The following is an 18,717-nucleotide window of genomic DNA, read 5'->3' as shown; positions in this document are numbered from 1 at the left end:
TACATTGAACTAAAGTACAAAAGTGTAGTATCGGTAATTCTATAAGGCCTTGCTATTTTATCGTATGAAGTAAGTCATGAGTTGAGCCCCACGTGATTAGTGACCAAAGCTACTATTCGTGAAAAGGTGTTTTTATTTACCCTCCTGGAAAATTTCGTAACGTAATAAAAATAATAAATGCATTATTGTCAATAAGTTATCAACATCAAAATAAAAACAAGCGAAAAAACCTGCTTACAATCCACATCTTTCATATGACACCGAAAATAATTTAAGAAATCACCTGTAAACATTTTAAACCAATTGAAAGGACAATATTTTTAACCTGTATTACAATAGATTAAAATGCTCAATTTTAATGAATTTGTGTTTATTTTCAAATCAATTGACTGCTTATTATAATGAAATTTTTAATGGAATAACGTATGCCAGTCATAATTTATCCATGAAGCCGCGTTGTCAAATTTAGTAACACGATCTGACAGTTCACGCTAACTGCTCGCAGGAAGTCAAACGATGGCCATATGCAGGCAAGAAATCAATTGCAGTACGCTATGGATATTGTTGGTTCAACTGTGGGTATATTTATTGCTATACAGTGAACTGTGAAACGGCCACCAATGTGATATATGATAATCGCCAAAGTTGACAGCGATATAAATAACCATAATGCAGTTGGTATCAGAACTAAATTGGCCAAGGCGTACTTAGTTGGTAGTAAAGTAAAGTCTTGCACTTAATGTGGTGTACGGAATAAATTTGTAGCTTGTTACAGCCATTTTGTAAATCATACTTCGGTTAATAAATGTACCGACGGTAAGAGTACATTGTCACGATACCTTTGAATCTAGTCAAATGTATATTTATGATATCATAATTTAACGTTTGTACAGGTATCTGCGTTTAACACGAATACATTTCTTACCGCATACCGATTTATGTACGAGTGTTGTGGAAACTACTGTTAAATAAGCTACTGTTTTAAAGCCACAATCGCTTGTATCAGTTTGTTTGGAGTCACTTGCTCGATATGAAACACAAATTGAACGTAGGCCTATAAAGTCTAAATAGTTAATTTATTCGTCTAAGAAAATATTATTTGAAAATATGCATATTTTCATTTTGCGAAATTAAAAACTTCTAGTGATTTGTAAGTTACTTAAAAAGAGTGTTACCTAAGTAATTTCATTTAAGATAGGTATCTCTAATTATGAGAAAAAGAAAACATGTAATTATTTTGACTAGCAAAATTAGCTACATAATTATCTGCAAAAAAAATTCACATATACGCAAGTCATATTTTGTTATTTCATCACATATTTACTATTCTTTATAATATTATTAATTTAAATCATTAGTATATCATTAAAAAAATATAAATTTTTCGTTTCATTCATCAACATTTACATTTTATTTTTAATATTTTATTCTTTAACTGTTCAATCTCTCTAATTTCCAAACTAACACAGCGCCCTTTGCTAATTTTGTCGACCATGCTTGTCCCAGCTTTGCATACTGCACGGATCCCGAAATTTGTACACTCATTAAACATTGTTTAAACACACATTAGCTGGTGGGCCACTTTGACAGCATTGAGCTAACTCTTATCATTGTTTTCTAATTTTACAATTAACTTCCATATTTTTTGCACCTTTGAACTCGGTGACTTTGATATTCGTTTATTAAAGCCGTTTTCCCTTTTAGTCAAAATGTTTGAATCGAATGATGGAGCGTTTATGTATGAACATATATAGGTACTCGTGTTTGTGTGAACATACCTACACATTTAATTGTTATCACAAGTACACCGAGTACAGTGTATTCATTAAAGCACAACACTATGAGAGTTCATAATGTAACTCTGCTGAGTCATGAGTCAAGATCACCATAAAGCTCATATCAAGCGAAGTACACGCGCTGCAAAGTTTTCAGTAGGCGTTGTTTATGACAGTAAGAAGTATAAATGACAGGTATCTTCTAAGGAAGTATAAAGCACACATTGGGAGATTTTCAAATAAGATAAAAATGTTCGTTGATAGCATAAATCATTTAATACATCAACGCGTTAAACTTACTTATAAAACACTCCATAAATTATTATGTGGGTAAGTTTCTTTCTTTGGTAGGATTATGATGAAGAATTGGTCTATTTTTCTTAATTTGATAATATGACAAATAAAAGGAAGAATACAGTTTTATGTGTGAAATAGAACCAGAACACTAGACGAAAGTTCTTGTCTGCTCCAAGAAAAATATCCGAGTTAGTCAAGTAAAAATTAGTTCACCTCGCGGATTGATAAGCATATTTTAACCATGCACGAGGTTCCGGATTCAATTTCTGTTGAGGTCAAAACATAATATTTGCTTAAAACGTTGTTTACTTTGATATTCATAGTTCCTAGTATGACATCCGAATCACAAGGCTGATCATCTTGACTTTATTTAAAAATTGTCGAAATACGCTACTATTGATGTGACAATCGATGTCATGTGCACCATTTGGTGTGAATAAGGAAATTATGATAATGAAACGTATAACAACGACATTTTTTTTTTAAGTGATGGCGATTCAATCAATAATGTTATAACATATTCCAAATCGGTTGAATACAAAAATAAAAGATAATAATATTTCTTTTAATAAATAATCAGTCACGGTCCGTCACAAATAATAAAAGCTGTAAAATGAAATAAAATGTAAAAATTATACTGATTTTGTATTTTGCAAAGACTCATGTAAGTTTAAATGTTGTTCAGTTGTGAGAACATGAAATTGTTTCAAAATGTATAGATTGTATACTAGTATATGTATTGTATTGTAATTTATTTTTATATGTATGCATTTAACATATGCATATTTAAAAATAAATTATAATAGCGATCAACCAAATACCAATTCTAAAATACAATTCTGAAACATAAAATACTCAATCATAACTAATGTAAAACATCTTGATTTTATGTAGGATTTGGTTGAAGATTTGATCTATAAAAATCGATTGTTTACAACCCGAGGGACAGATTATGAATATAATCGTTGACGGTAAAATTTAACCGACGAAGTTATCTTAAATTTAACATACTAAAGCTATCTTTTCATAATAAAACTCGAACTATAATTTTATGATCAGATTTTTCGTTCATACTTTCGTACTCACTAACTGAAGGTGCATATACTTTAGGATGTGTCACGCTCCATACAAAAGTGGACTATTTTTATTATATGTGTAAAATAGGTCTCAAAAGTTGTATTAGGCTTATGGTAACAAGAAAACCAAAATATATATTTTTAAAGTTATCTTCGGCTCGCTAAAATGGATAAAATTTGAAACTTAAGAAAATTATTGCTCTGAAAGAAAAAAATACAAGAAAAAAAAAAGAGGAGTTTTTTTTTCTAAATACTGAATATTAGTAATTGGTTGGCTCATTGAAAAATAAAAATAAGACGTACATAAAAAAAGCATATTGGACGCAAAAAGACGAAATTTTATGTGCGTATTTAAGGTAGTTATTGCAATTTTAAAAACTTATTTATGGATAGCAAAATCAGCTTTTATAAAACTGTCAAGTAGCATTGATTACGAAGTTTCGAAATACCTTACAATTTTTCATACATAATATTAAATTATATTATTGCAAATTCAATTGTAAATAGGGTCGAGATTTTTAAACATCCATGCGCTCTGTAGCTGCAAGACATCTAATCTAGATTATATTTGTAAACAATTATCTATAAATTTAAAAAACTCATATTTTGAGTGTGCAATGTAAATGGAGGCTAAATTTCTAGAGCCATGTAGCTGCAATATTTGTAATTCAGCTTCTAAATAATTTGAAAAATCAGTTTGTGGTTCTGAGGCTAGTGTCTGGACTCACGGACCAAAGGTCTGTGGTTCAAATCCCACTCTACCCCAACTCGATTCTATTTTCTAATAGTGAGTTATTTACAGCTCGTTAAAAATGGCACTCAATATTAAATATTTGGGTAAATCATAAGAACGTAAATAATTATTTAAAAAAAAAAAAAAAATTACCACGGTTAAAATAGGGAATTAGAATCCCAGCAACCAAAGCGCTTTGTACCTGCGAAGCGTGTTAACATGTTTATTGTACAGCGCCCTTGATGTGATTTTCACAAAAACGGCGTTGTATAAATTATTCCAAATAAAAAAGGAAATATGGAAAAAAAGTATAATTTTGTAGGATAAAAATAACTGTAGACTCTTAAAAGAAGTGCATTACTTTTTATTTGTAATTAGTCATTCTCCCAAATATAATATTTCCGTATCGAATTCAAACCACTCACTGAGCAATGGCCGCATAAAGATATATGTTATCTTTCAGGTCCGCAGTGTAAAAGTGTACGCTATTTAGGATTAGAGTTAAACCTTGTATCAGGAGCCGCCACCCTAGAAACTAAGGGTTGTAAAGAGGACTATTTGTAGCTGAAGAGGAAAATGATCCTAAGCATAACGAATAAAACATTACTTGTAAACTTAAATGTCCAGTACGGACAAAATGAAGGGGAGTTGACCCTTAAAGAAGGGTTGCAGTTCTTTGTCTGAAGTTTAAATACCATAACTTAATAGTCTCCGGTTTTCACAAGAGTACCAGCATAAATGCATTTATATGCCCTGATAAATTAAATAAAAGCAGCTTAGACATAAAGAATCATCTCGATAAACGTGGCGATGGGATTAAAAGGTAGTATTTTACACGTAAGAATCGTATTAATTAAAAACTGTTAAAAGGAAAAAGGACTACTGGTATTTCAGTAATAACAGAGCCGAAGTTTTTAATTTCATTTCTATTAAGAGAATATTATTATATAAACAAACCATCACGCCGTTTCCCGAGGTAGAGAGAATAGAAAACCATATCTCTCTGTCTTTGCGTACCAATCTCGCTTCCTCCGCATTCATACATCTTCTCATACACGCGCGTCGATTATTCCGACTTTTGACATGTCCATCTTCAAGTATTTGTTGGATTTGGTCATGCCATGTCTTTCTAGGTCTTCCTCTATTTCTGCATCCATCAACATTCGCATTGTACATATTTTTAGCCGTTCTTTCTTTGTTAATTAGCTCTAAATGTCTTAACCAGCGCGGAACTCCTTTCTTGATTTTGTCGATAATGCCTATTTCAGCCTTACATAATAAAGGGATTTCGACATTTATGCATCTACCGTACATAGATTTACCACACATTCGCCTGAGAAATCGCATTTCGACACCATTTAGCCTACTTTCATCCCTGTTCTTCCAAGTCCATACTTTGGTCCCATACATCAGAGTCGGGACCAGGACTCCATTGTGACCTGCTAATTTTGCCTCTTGCGACAAACATTTACATGTCAAGGTTGATTTCAGTGCACCATTCACTCTGTTCCCGGCACTCATCTTCCTTTCAATATCTATCTTAGTGATTCCATCCCTAGTAAACATGCTTTCCAGATACCTAATACAAAATGAATTCAAAAAGAAAATTAACCTTACATCAATATTTATTAAACTCTTTCATTTGTCAATTAAAGTGAAATACAAGAACTTATATGTGTAAATAGAAGTTGATATTAATAACTTCCTAATAAAATAAAGGTACAGCTCTGTAATTACGAAGAATCATAGAATTATGGGGATAATAAACACAGGAAGAATTATGAATATAACACAGTGTGTAAAGTGGTCACTCAGACCAGCGACAGGTCGTGAGCCCTGTAAATGTCTGTACTACATAATTTCCTTTTCTACAATGTTTTCTATTTCTGTTGTAATATTTTGATCTTAATAATAGGGTGTCAAATTCAGTCCTTGACTGGAAAGGTTTGGGTAATGTTAATTTCTTGTTGATATTTTTGTATGTGTCTTAAAAACAGTGTAAAAACATATTTTTAAATCATGTTTTAAACACATTTTAGATTCAATCAAAAAAATTAAATGGATATACTAAGTAATAAAAATCACCTCAATACTTTAATTTTGGAGGCCAGTTTCAAAAAGTTGTAAATAACTCACGATTAGAAAATGGGAATAATGTTGTGGTAGGGCGGGGAGCGAACTTCGGACCTTTGATACGACACTAGCCACGGGATCACAATCCGATTTGATTTTCGTATTTGATCTGAAATTCCGAGATGTAAAAAGTAAAAGGATCCCGAATTAGGAAGTTCAGTCTTACGGGAAATTGGATATGGAAAATGTTTTCTGAAACGCGGAAAAAATTGAAGCATTAAATTGTACGGAAAAGTTTATTGAACATGTATAAAATACATTATCAAGAAATTCGTTCCTAAAAATAGTAAAATACATTTTTATGAAAACAAACTACTTTGAACGAGGCCACTAGTTTATATGAATCAATCAATGATAAGAGAGTTGCAAAAGATTTTCGGTTGACTGTGAACCAACGGACCAATCGGCAGAACTGACCGAGAAGAAGCAGGAGAGAACTTGAGATGTCACACGTAGCGATTTTTAAGTATTCCAAACTTTAAAAAATCATAGCGCTGATAATACAATACATATAAATAAAAAAAAACGTCACTGAACTTCCTCATTTTGAGTATTTAATTGAATAAATGTAACAATTTTTTTTTAAAAATGTAACATTCTCGTCATTCCGAGAATGCCAGAGTCATCAGTATCTCTCGATAAAGATGAGTTCCCAAAAATTTAAGTACTGTGGATGGATGTCCAGAAAGGATAAGAGCGACATATTCTAGTGGTTGAGCGTGTCCTATCAACTCCACCCCTTGTGACAGTTTTCAAAATACATCCGACTAATAAAAGGCACTAAGTAAAACGGGACGATTCATTCTGATTACGCGAAGAAATCGCATAGAAATGCCATGCAAATTTTTCGCACACAGCAAAAATGCCTTGGATTGGGATTAAATACTCGCTACCTGTAACCAGGATACGTTTTAAGTATTCAAGGTTTTAAGGGTTTGAAGTGGAGAGTTTGTACGTGTGAAATTATAAGGCTTAAAGTTTCTTCTTGTAAGTGGATGCAGATAACTTTAGGCTTTATATAAAAAAGTCAAGGGTTCTTGAGTACTTTTCTTTTCGTTCTGTACAGTTTTTTGATACTTTTTTCTGTGGTACTCTCTTATTTGACTAGTTTCTTTTGTGGAAGTCTGGGCCCGAATGGTAGCATTAATCTTCTGTAAATATACTTTTCTTTGTGTTTTTATCGATTTTACTACTTTGCATGGTAAATAAATGAACAGAGAGGACGTGTTACAAAAAAATATATACATAAACCCTATAATGAAGGACAACAATTGAATTGTGCGGCAAAAATAACAAAGTCAGTAATTTATTCATTTTTATAAATAATCAAACAATACAAAATAAACAAGGATAAATTAAAACTATTTTGACTTATAATTAAACTTTGTAGAGTTAACTTAACTACATAATAACTTTTTTTTTTTTTTATATTTGAATTATGCTTATTTCATCGCCAAATTTTTCGTGAAAAACATTTCTGTAAGCTGAATTCTGGAAGTATATATTATAATCTTAATATACTGAAAGAGATCAGTTTCTATGTCCCCAATAATTATACTAGAGAGGGATCTCATGCACTGTTTTACATACCCAGAAGCCGTTCAAATGCAAGTCAGAATTCACCCATAATAGGGCAATTCGCTTGCTGAATACGGCTTCTGCGGATAATATGAATCTATTCTTCTTTACATATCGGCAGTTTATCAGCTATCTGTTTTCTATTGATTAAATTCTAACGTATATTTACGGTATGCATTACGTAATGGGTTAAACAGCCCGCAAAGTAATGCAGACTACAATTTGTCAAATAAATAATAAAATAAAATAAATAAATAGATACTTTATTTTTGAATTTAATTTTACAGTAAGTGTTTCAAGCCATACTGAATCTTTACTATTCATATCTTATTTAAATTATTGTTAAAGTAATGAAAACTGAATTTGTAAATTATTAAATTAAAGTAGTTTTTGTATTATGAAATAATAAAAAAATTCTATAAAGAGCTTTTTCGGGCTTAAAAAAGCTCAAACAGATTACAAAGTATCAAAAGCGTTTAAACTTTTTCAAGTTAAGTTAATTCTTACTCTAACTCGGGTGAAAAGGCGCAAAAAATAAACTAGGGATAAAGATCAAAGATTGTTTGACGTACAGCTTGTAATAAAACCTTTGGGGCAGTTTAACGAACGTGAATCCGGTGACAAATGAGAACACAGTGAAGACATTTCACCTTGCCAATCAGCTAAAGGTCACTTAAGACAAATTGCTTTGAGATGGCGGGAGATGAAAGGAGATGGAATCAATCTCAAACGATATACGTTAGGGATGCTGACAACGTTAGAGTTCGTTAGGTTTAGAGGGATGACCTATTCCAGGATATTCGATAAGAGAAGTAACCCACTAGAAATGTACTTCACAGGAAATGCTAGCATTCGTGGTAAAACGAGATATTTATCCTTTTAATGAATTCGTACTTACAGCAAAGATAAAGTAAACAAGGTGTTTCACACTGTGAAAAAAATAAAGTTCCAGATGAACTAGCTGACAGACGTCTTACGCTTAGATCAGCTACATCTTCGTCGAAAGGAAAAGTTATTATACCTCTACGCAAACAGCGCACTAAATTCGGCGAACGTGCATTTGCGGTCGCAGGCCCTACGGCATGGAATGCTCTCCCAGCAGAAATCCGAAACTGTGAGAGTGAAGTGATGTTTCGGAAGAAACTTAAAACCCACTTTTTCTCTAAATCATTTGAATAAATTCTAAGCATGTGGTGGAAAAGTAGTATGAAAAAGTACACTATTTTTCTCAAATTAAAAAGTTAAAATTAAATTTATGTCTTTATGTAATCACTTTGTAAAGCGCCCTTGAGGTATAATAATACAAAAATGGCGCTTTATGAGTTATCCATAATTATTATTATTATTAAAGTACGTTTTGGGTTTGAGTGTTTTTTTTATTATATGAAGGTCCGATGTTCTTCTCAAGTTTGTTTGTACAAAATCTTTAAAGTTTTCAGCACGATTCAATACTTATACAAATTCATGTCGCACGCAAATTTCGTATTAATCATTCGACCTTTACGTGTTTAAAAACTAATCGTCAATTTTATCACTTTTGTTGATAAAATTATAATATTTATAGAAACATCTCACTGAAACTTTTATAATAAAACTTGTAAAATGACATAAATTAAACAGCATTTTATAAAACGGTGAGTTAGAAAACCGCACCGGCACCGTACCGATTTGAGCATCGTCGTTGCTTCGAAGTAGCCATTTAAACTGTATGACAAATGGCATTCATAATTTCGAGCAAAATCTTGGTGGGGAAATTCGACGTCGCGTGAAATTAACGCTAACGATCCGTGTTTTAAGTTTTTTTTCTTAAAGTAATGAAGATAAGTCTTTTATGCTTTACCTCATACTACTGTTGGAAATTTACTATTTTCGGATAGAATTAAAAAAAAAATCGTTTCTAAGAAAACAATTTGATATACTGCAGACATTATTTAAAAACAAATTGTAATGATTATTGTGAAGGTGATGTTTTTTTACGTAGTAAAAGTAAGTGGTTTTAGAAAATGAAAGTTGTAAGTTGTTACGACCTCCGTGGTGTAGTGGTTAATACGCTTGACTCACACACGAAAGGTCCCGGGTTCGATTCCCGTTGAGAAAACAAAAATTAAAATGTGATTTTTCTCAAGCCTGGGTGTTCTGTGATGTAATTCACGACTGTAATTGGGCCTCCTGGCCTGTTGTGGTGCAAAAATAATTTAAAAAAAAAAGCTAAGTTGCCACATTGCCATATTAGGAGTAGGAGAGGTTAGTCAGTGACTCGTGCCTAAACACGTGTACAATATACGAGATCAGGAGGGCATTGATAAATCATTATAAAAGAAGAATACAAGAGAGGTCGTTCTCTTTTTCACGCCGACAGTCTTCGAACTAGCTCAGCCAAAATCAAAGCAGATTGATAGAATAAACCTTTCCAAAGCTTCAAGATGTAGGTTCTGCAGTGCAGATGAGGAAACATCTATTTACATTATATGTGGATGTGATGCTTTACATCATAAAAGAAGCCTCATCCTCGGGGGACCACTGGTTAAACCTGAAGATGTTAAAGCGCTCGCCCCCACCTAATAGTCCGATACTTAACAGATCTGGGCTTGAAGAGGGAGATTTAGTAAAATAAAAACTCTCTACTTCCACACAATAGCCAGGGTCTTTATAGACATGGGCTTGGAGGGCAAGAACTTTTCACAGGGACCCGTCACAACAGATGTTCACAGGTCGCAGTGACATCAAGATCTTGGATAGTACTGACTACCAACTCTAAGAATAAAAATAAGTCTCCGAACTAATATGTGAAGTTCAATCTCTAATGCTCTTGATTTTAAATTACAGTAACTATTGTAAATTCAGTAACTCTAAATACTTACTAAGATTCAATAATATAATTCTAAATAACATTATTTAAATCATATCACATTGGGATAATTGATAACCAGATAATATCCCAACAGCGAGTCTTGGAAAAACTAAAGGAGTAAACATGATGGAGTTGGACCTACGAACGTTGATCGCGATCATCAATGAAGAAAAAAAAAATGTTAAAAAGTAAACACAGTTTTGTAAGCTGCTGTGAATTCAACCACAAGGTGATTGATCGTATGTATGTATCGTAAACGTGCCCATAGCCTAATAATTAGAGAGATATTATTTTTTATTTGAAATGGGATCCGCATATTATAACTTTTTTATAGGTCAATCAATTCCAAAAATCATAAATTAATGTAATGTTGTCAAAAGTTTATATTAAACCAACTTAATGAATAAAAATATTATTTTTTTCTTATTGTTAGTTTTTACATGTTGTTTATTTTATTATTTTACAAACGTCCATGCAAAATTAACTAATTTCTCACGTGCTTATGCCGATAAAGGATTTTTCAAAGTTTATTAATGTTATTTACTCGTTTTTGAGAATAAAATAATAATCTATTTGGAAATAAACCAATAAAGTAATTAAATTTATTGCATCCGAGAGGGAAACTATTTAGGAGAAGGGATTTTGGTAGTCTAGGCATTTACAGGGCTTATGACGTATAATTGACTGGTTTGAGTGTAAATGTAAACGCAAATGCCTAGACTTCTATATCCCTTCTAATATATGTTTTCCCTCTGTTGTAACAAAATTACATCTCAATAACTCCCTAGGGAAGAAATCCAGCCTATTAACAACATTTTAACATACTCAAAATGTTATTGATGTAAAAAAAACATCGTATGAACGAAAAACAAAGGGGGATAAAATTGTGTTTTAATGATTATTTTAAAAACCCGTTATTGAAATTATTTCTGTAACATTAAAATCGGAATCCAAATAGGGATTATTGGATTCTTTAAAATAAATCTTTGAGGATTATCCTGTCTGAATAAAAAAGCAGGTGACTCTTTTTAAGGACATATAAAAATAAATATTCGATTGTTTTATAAAGTAAGATAAATTTCTTTATCCGCTCGGAAGGATAAATCTTTTCATAGGCCTGTATAATTTGTCATATCACCGGAAAGGGGATTAAATTTGAAAAAAAAAGAAACGGGGTCGGTCCAAATTAGTTATACTGCTATCTCTTTCGTCCCTAATGCTGGACCAGCCGAAGGGGGAAGTGAGAAGATCTGACGGATGACTGTCGATTTACTTTAGGCTGTGATGTCAGCGTAGCTCATTGCTCCAGGTGATTATCCGCAAGATGGATTATGATCCGCTCCGTGAAAAATGATAACTTGAGAAATTTGGACTTGTTGTATTTTACTCCCTGACGTATTAAAACCTCAAACTTATACGAAATTTAAAAGAGGTATACTGTACGTACATTTACAAGAAAATTATAAGTTTTTAGTTTTTTAATACACACGAGTACCTTCACATATATTTACGCCCATAAAGCTTAAGAAGTATTATTCCCTTTTATATGATGTAAGATGGTGGTTCAGCTCAAAATCCTTATTTAGAACGGTTGCGGAAAAAGTAAAAATTTACACGATGATATGCAACCTCCACCTTAGAGTGAATTATAAAACAAATGTGTAAGATGTTATATTTAATCCATTATATTTATCTAAAGTGATTATTTTCAATTAGGTTAAAGGCAATTTCAAAAAATGTATTTTCACTTAAAAACATTGTATTGTTGAATATCGTTGATTTTATCCATCTATAAAGAATAACACTCTACAACAAAGAAAAATAATATTTTAGAGAAAGAAACACGAAAGTCTAAGGTATTTACAGGACTTCTGACATGTCATTGACTGGTTTAAGTGGATACTTCACAATACTGTGTAATATGACAAATTTTGTCTATCTATATTTTTTCAATTCTTTCATCTGTTGGTATAGAAAATTAAAAGAGCTTACACGTTTATTGGTGTAAGTCAGATGTATCAGACTGAATTATGTCTCCAATAAAGCAACGCTTAGACTTTTTTTTTTAAATGTATTATTTAGACCAGTTGGATAAACCAAGAATATTTTGAAATTGTCAAAATATTTGTAGATAAAATACTTGTTTTAGTATTATTTCTTTTTATGTTGTAATATCGTCGCGTCGGGGAAATAAGGTTCAATCTGACAAAATATGTTTTTTTACATTAAACCTTTTGTATTTTTTTTATATTTAAATTTCGGTTCTATCTGTATAAATTTAAAAAAAAAACTTAATTAAACCTTAATTATTATTAAGTTTTTTAAGACAATATTGAAAAAATATTTGAAAAAATAATTTCTTCATTTCAAATTTTCATGTCTCAAAAAAATATGAATCTACATAGAACCTTGTTTCCCCAACGCGACGATATGTCAATCATAATAACACCTTTGGGGGTGAAATTCAGTCTTTTTTCTATAAAAAAATAAACAAACTACTGTTCATATGTAAACATGTTTGGATAATACTTAATAATATTGTCTAAAATTTAAAAAAAATATTTTAGTGGTTTTATACACAATAAATTAGTGAAATTATTTGACCATTTTTCCATCAAACTTTTTCTCTTCGGGACAATTGAGCCCTTCTGGGCCAACCATGTCTTGTCTCGACTCACGACACGGGCGGTGTAGCCACAAAGGGGCATTAGATCAGCGTGATAGGGGGTTCCCAGACGACCCGGCCCGGCCTTTTGTTCTCGGAGATAAAACTGAGAGTAAGTCAGGAAGCATGAGACAAAAACAGGTGAGAGGGACACTTGAGACGAATCTCCCCTACGCCACTGAAATGAATTCAACTTGAAGTGTGCATTTAATTGCTGTGAACTTGGTTTCAGCGGAATTCGTAACATCATCATCGCTTCCTTACTCCTACCCAGAAGCGCATAGGGTACCTCATTGCACTTCTACTAAGAAGTATATTGATCATTTTTGTTACGTGGAATGTAAGGTTTTACCTCAACCCCTTTTTTTGCAAATGTATGAACCAAAACAGGAGTAAAACAGTACTACTACTACTACTACTACTACAACCATCACGCCAGTTCCCCGTAGGGGTAGGCAGAGAAAATGGACCGCCACACAAGTCTATCCTGGAATACATTCCTAGCTTCGTCCACATTTATACATCTTGTCATACATGCCCTTCGTTTTTGTCTGCTTTTGACATGACCAGATTTTAGTTTTTTTTTTGTTTTTAAATTTATTGCATAAAATAAGTAAACGTATTTAATAACAGGGAATCAATATAAAATTAGTTAATAAAAAATTAAAACGGAGTGTTCTCTGTTTAGGATAGTCTCCATCTAACATAGCTCAGCCAGTTCTAAAATGGCCACGTCTTCCTTGGTCGTCCTCGTCTCACGATACCGTTCATTTTCGCCATTTATACTTGTTCTACCATTTTTTCGTCGTCTATTTGTTCTAAATGACCAAACCATTTCATAGACCCTTTTTTAATCTTATCAATTAAACTTGACTCAGATTTACACTCTCGCCTGATTTCTTCATTCGTAACCCTGTCATAAATTGATTTCCTACACATTCGTTGAATATATCGTATTTCAACCGCGCACTCGGCCTTCCTCTGACATTTCCATGTTTTACTTCCATGCATAAGTGTTGGGACTAAAACTCCGTTGTGCACTGCCTGTTTAGTTTCAATTGTCATTTTTTTACTAGCAATTACTGTGCTTAGTGCACCGTTCATTTTGTTACAGGCATTTACTTTCCTTTCAACATTTTTTTCAACTCTTTTATCTCTTAAAAACAGCTTTGTCAGATACACAAATTCTTATATTTGTTCAAGAAATTCGTTGTTTACATTTATTATGCAGTCAGTAACCTCACTTCTCCTTTCAAATATCAAAACTTTTAACTGATTTTCGTTCATCACCAATTTGTTCTCCAGGCATACTTCATACATTCTAGAGACTTTTTTTGCAAATCCTCGTTGCTGCTTGCTAACAAAATTGCATCATCAGCATACAACACGTACCTTACTAAAAAAATATCCATTTTTACTCCAATACCCATACATTCTCTCTCTTTCATATAGTTGTCCATGTATAGATTAAACGCATTGCCATGCATTCAGTTGAAATCAATTATCTAATAATATAGAAAAAAAAATAATTACACTATCAAAATATGATAAATTATTTATTTTTTTGTTTGGAGTTCTGCTGCCTTTTTAACCATCAAATGGGTAAAAAAATATGTTTTCGTTCTGCCAAAATAAGGGTTAAACCAATATTTCAAAAACGTCCGGCAAGAAATCAACCTGGGACTTCAGGCGTAGTAAACGAACCCAACCACTGAACTGCAAACGGGTTTATCTTCACCCGATTTCAAAGTCAAAATACAGGTCCAGGGTTCGGGTTCCATTGCTATATTCTTCGTCCGTTTGGACACAGCAGAATGAATCCGTAAATACAGATGGAGAACATTTTAGATAATATGATATGAAAGAAAATATGTTTATTTTTATTTGATATTATTTTATTTATTAAGGAAAAACAACAATTGTTATATAAGAATACAAAATATAAAAAAAGTACATACATTCAGTTTTTCAAGTTTTTCACAAATATAATGAGAGAACATGTTGTAAAGAGAAAAATAATATATTATATATGACATGAGAAAAAAAAGAGCTCGTAAGAAGGTTAAGGGATGAGGAAGTGGAGGAGTGGAGGAGAGGGATTTTCATAAAATAGTTGACAAATTCAAAATTTTGATATTACAATAAAATAAACATAATTAAAGGAACATAAACTTATTACGCACTGACAAATGTTTCATTTTACAGAGTTTCAAAAAGTTTTTTTTTGAAGTCACAAAATTTTGTATTAAAATATCTAAATGGGGACAAAGGAAATTAAATTTGGAGCAGCAACGATAAATAAACGAGTTTTGAACATATTTTTTTTTGGGCAATGAATTATAAAAAAAATGAACTTGTCGTGTTGACTTTACGGGACAATTGATTGAAATACACTCATAGAGATATGGACTATGTATTTGCTGGGCTTATGACCTGTGGAATAAAGATTTAAGCTCTAGCTTCAAAAAAATCAACTGATCGAAGAATTGTAGGAATGTGGGTGAAAAAACATAGGCAAAATGGTGAATGTTACACAGTGAGTAAAATAGTCACTTAAACTAGCCAACGATAAGTCATAAGCCCTGAAAAATGTTTTTGTATATTTTTTTTATTGATTGAATTTTTGAAGATCCTCATTATTTTTAACTTTGTTTGTATTATGTTTTTTTTAAATATGTTTTTTTACTCAACAAATACATATTTTTATTTACATGCTATACATTTACATCTTTGACCATATTTTTTTATTTTACTTCGTATCTTACATGTTTTTTTAAAATATGTTTTTGCTATGCACATATGTTTTTTTCTGCTATGTCTTTAACTATGTATTTTGTTTTTATTATGGATTTGCGGTTATAAATATCTTTTACCTATGATTTTTACTATGTACTTTGTTTTTACTTAGTATTTTAATGGAATTTTTCGACATGTTTTTTACTACGTCTTCACTACATTTTTTACTTTGTTTTTTGCCATGTATTTTACTTTGTTCACCACGTTTTTTACCTATATTTCTTGATTTTTTTACAAAATGATTACTGTTTTTTATACATTTTTTTACTAACTTAAAACAAGGAAAATAATCCTAGTTTGATAGTCAAAGCAAATCTGTATGCACGCATAATTTTATGTTTAGAATATGATAATAATAAAAAATAAAAAAATAATAAAAATACAAATCTTTTCCCCAAAACGTTGTCCATCTGTGTTGAAACATGTAAATATAATTTCTTTGTCTGCAGGTGTATCCATATTATTTAAAATGAATATTTGAAGCAGTACTTCAGTGATTTTACAAGTCAAATACTGAATATTTAGTTTGTGTAAAATCACTAAATGAATGAAGTTTTTATAACCTTGTTTTTACGACTCCTTAACGATTTTTACATATCGAAAATCAATTGTGTCTATTAAATGATTAAAGTAATAAAATGTTGAATTTGTTAGACTCGTGTAGACTCGATAGCGTATTGGTCTTTAAAACGAGGGGTCTTTAATATTTTTTAGATAGCAATAATGTTTAAACTCTAAACTGACTTGATCGAGATTTTTCATTGTTTTTTAGTAGGTGTAATATTTCATGTTATTTTATTTTAAGTTTTGACAAAAGGAAGATTTTTGAAATGCATCTTTATTGATGAGAAGAGCCGAGTTTGAAATTTACAAAAATAATTCTGTATTTAAAAGTAAATAATTTTATATTTTGGAATTTAACCATAAAAAAGTACTTAGATACCTACTTTAATTCAATATTTAAATGTTAATAATTTTTAGTCTACTATTTTTGAAAAATCCAAGCTAAAAGCAGGCAAGTCAACGTTTGGGCAGGACAACGTCTGTCGGGTCCGCTAGTTTATTATATATTTAGTGATTTCGCAAATATTTTTTATATTATTAAATGTATCATTTCCTTTTCTGTACCTAAAAGTGCATACAACATTGGTACGTCATCACAGCATTGATAACGCCAATTACAGCATATCACATTAAATTCTTACACAAAGACTAGATTATGTCAGTTTAGAATTAAAAAAAATATTGCAGTCTAAAAATGATTTTAGAGACCTCTTGTTTGGAAGACTAATGCGCTATCCCCAGCACGAGTGTTAAAAACTCGAAATTTTACTCATTTAATAATTTGATAAACATTATAATTTTTGGATATGAAAAAAAATGTAAAGCAGTCGTAAAAATAAGGTTATCAACAACCTCAGGAAAAAATCAAAAACTTTCGAAGAATATTTTTTACTCTTATACCGAATGATACTGGAATTTTCCAAGGAAAATAACCTTGTTGAACTAACCAGAATTAGAATATTATTCGAGCGGGAAATGACAAAACAAGTAATATTCCAAGGGGATGATGCTAGTTCATAAAAAAACCTCCCCAATGCGAGAATATTTACACCTACAAAAGTCAATTGGAGTTGAGGAAAACAGCCAGTTACATTTCGCTTCATGTATCTATGGGGAACCATTTTTTTTACAAGAAATAGGATGACGTCAACATTGTTATTTGAATAGTACAAACGAGTAAAAAGTTAATGTTGTATAAAAACAACGAAATTTAAATAAAATTAATTATATAATTACGTAAAAAAATAACTTCGGTAAACACATTAATGAAAGATATATTCGGTGAGGTAATAGTCATAATATCACGGAGGCCACCACTATTACTTAATTTATTTATTTATATCTTTAAATAAAAAGTATGCGCACTGACTGCATAATTTTAAATATAAATATCTTTCAGCTAACCAATTGTTTCATTCGTGAAACTTTGTAATAAATAAGCAATTTGAGAATTAAAAAAAAAAAGAGAAAAAAGAAATCTAGTGGAGATAAGTTTGTCTTATTGTGAAGTGGTTGGCACATCCACTTACTATTCTTGAAGTCCTAGGTTCGATTACTGGCAGGATGGACGTGAAATATTGATTTAAAATTATTTTTAAACTGCAGAGTTTCATTGTTCCTAGACTGGTACCTGAAGCGGGAGACCTATCACCCTATTTTCATGTAAATGATGATCAAAATACGAAGCCAACGCCTTTTGCGCCAATAAGTGTGCATAGAAAATTGAAGATGACTTGTTATTTTGCAAAAAAGCGTAAGACTGATGACCTAACCTTCTTTAGAAGAAGAATAAGAGATATTTTTTAAAAAACGAATTTGTTTTTTAAAGTAACTTTTAGCAAACCGTTGAGAAATAACTTTACGCCAGACATTAGTTTTTTTATATGGGACTGATGCAAAAAACTATTGTTTTTCAATACGGCCTGGTGAGATTTTATGTATTCCTACATTTCCACGCATTTGTCGGCAATATCCCATAAATATTCTCACCACTTTTCCATAAAACTTTTTAAGGGTATGGTTTAAAAGGCAATTCGACAATTGCTTGGTTTTCCTCGCGAACCGAGAGCTAGTTTAACATGCAAAATGGTACGTTAACTATTCCAAGCACGTAGCCCTTGACTTATTAGGAACGATTTGCTAATACAGGATTGCTAAGGTTCAAATATAAGGGTAGTGATTCGCACTTCAGTTAAAATGAGTGCTTAGAGCCATACATAAATTGTGATAATGATTTTCATGATCGGATA

At 31.5% G+C, this 18,717-nt stretch overlaps 1 protein-coding gene across 1 annotated transcript in view; it reads right to left on the bottom strand.

The window, feature by feature from the left end:
• The window catches only part of LOC148276240 (uncharacterized), a 133,400-nt gene that overhangs the window by 12,588 nt on the left and 102,095 nt on the right, over positions 1–18,717 (bottom strand). The window lies entirely within an intron of this gene.

This window comes from Micrasema longulum, unplaced genomic scaffold (assembly GCF_059751315.1).
Source record: "Micrasema longulum isolate JH-2025_06_02 unplaced genomic scaffold, ASM5975131v1 h1tg001256l, whole genome shotgun sequence".
Classification (NCBI taxonomy): domain Eukaryota; kingdom Metazoa; phylum Arthropoda; class Insecta; order Trichoptera; family Brachycentridae; genus Micrasema; species Micrasema longulum.
The sequence above is the reverse complement of the archived record's forward strand: the minus strand, read 5'-3'. Positions and strand labels throughout refer to the sequence as shown.